The sequence below is a fragment of the Rutidosis leptorrhynchoides genome, chromosome 1 (assembly GCF_046630445.1).
Source record: "Rutidosis leptorrhynchoides isolate AG116_Rl617_1_P2 chromosome 1, CSIRO_AGI_Rlap_v1, whole genome shotgun sequence".
NCBI classification, from domain to species: domain Eukaryota; kingdom Viridiplantae; phylum Streptophyta; class Magnoliopsida; order Asterales; family Asteraceae; genus Rutidosis; species Rutidosis leptorrhynchoides.
Window position 1 is genome coordinate 23,805,001 of NC_092333.1, and position 1,748 is coordinate 23,806,748.

Below are 1,748 nucleotides of genomic sequence, written 5' to 3' on the forward strand. Positions count from 1 at the left end.
TGCAAGCTGAAAGCTTTTTGAATGGTTTACGCAAAAGACTAATGAAATGATATTGAAGAAATCTTGCAGCTCACTCCCATGTAATGTCGGTTAGATACTATATTTAGTAGTGTAAAGTAAAGAGAAGTAATGAGAATCTTACTTGCTTTTCAATGAGGAGTAACTTTTAACTTATATAAGAAAAAACTATTTAAAATCTTTTAACTTAATTTGTTATATTAGTTTAGAATCTAAATGCTACAAAAATATCAATGTGGAATGTTATTACAATACAACCGTTGCATACTTCTAGCAAAGGGAAAGGGGTCTAAAAGATAAGATAAAAATCACAATTTTTTAATAAAAAGATATCATTTTTTTTTTCTTTTGCTCATAAAAGACTTTGATTTCAATTAGATGCTTAAAACAGTCTACGATTAGAAAATAGTTACAATCGAGATATTAACAAACATGTGAATTTTTTTTATTTTTTTAATTGGTAATATTTATTTCCATGCCCATTTTTTTTTGTATAGTGACTAAGATTTTAACATTTTTCATTTTTTTCATTTAGGTGTTGTTTGTTTTCTCCGTTGTAGACCTTATTTTATCTTATGTCTGCGGGTGGGCAGATGTTTTAATCGAAGACGATTTGTTTTTTCGAAGACATAAGACAAAAAAAGAACTTCAAAAGTCTTCAAATTTGAAGCTCTAACATATAGCTTCTCACTTGTGCAGACATTTTGTTCTAACTCTTTTGTAACCCTATCCCATTCAATCCTTCCCCTCCTACTTCACACATACAGCAGACCATCTCCATTCACCACCATCTCCATCTCCGACGGCACCACCTCTGACGACACCATACTCCTATGAAATATAAAATCAAGCAAATCAAGCAACCTATATGAAGACATTTTAACCCAATTAACCTGATTCTAATCTTTTTCTTTTCTCCTTATCTTTCAATCTTCTCCCCATCTACCTAACTACTTTCTTCTACACACCACCTCATGAGATTAGGGGCTGTTTCTAAATTTTTTCCTTCAAGAACAAAACCCCTGAATTGAAAGAAACAAAAAATCGTTCATCAACATAAAAGCTGCACAACGATTTATTCTTGAAAGTCCACTCGTTCATCGTCAATTTAAGAAACCCCAATCGGAATCATGGCACGTGAAGGCGCCGGTGGTTCTGCCGATGTTAATATCCTCCGCAAATACTTTATTCGTTTCCTTTGTGGTTTAATTATAGAATCGTGACTATCTGATAGTTTATCTCTTCAGTTACATCAAGACAAAGCACCAATCAATTTGTTGGTCAAGGATATTGATTTAAAAGTGCCTGACCTTCAATTTGTTCTTATAGTCATGTAATCTGTTTTATTTGTTTACTCATTAAAGACAAGCAATAAATTTCTTGTAATTTCTGTATTTGTGTGCAACGTTTAGAAGTTTTGGAAAATAAATCAATAGATGGAGACTAATTAATATTTTATGTTACTTGATCAGTTTTTATTTGTCAAAATTATATTTGACAAAATTTTACAGACAAAAAAAACAAACAGTCTTATGTATTCAGTTTGCAGACCTTTAGATCACATCTTTTCTACAGATGTGGTCCGCAGATCTTCAGACAAAACATCTTAAAAAACAAACAGCACCTTAGTGATTAGGATTCTATCTTTCATCATTTTATAAGGGCAAATCCATCTTTTTATCCCATTTTCATTTTATCAATAGCAGGTAAAGCCCGTGCGATGCACGGTT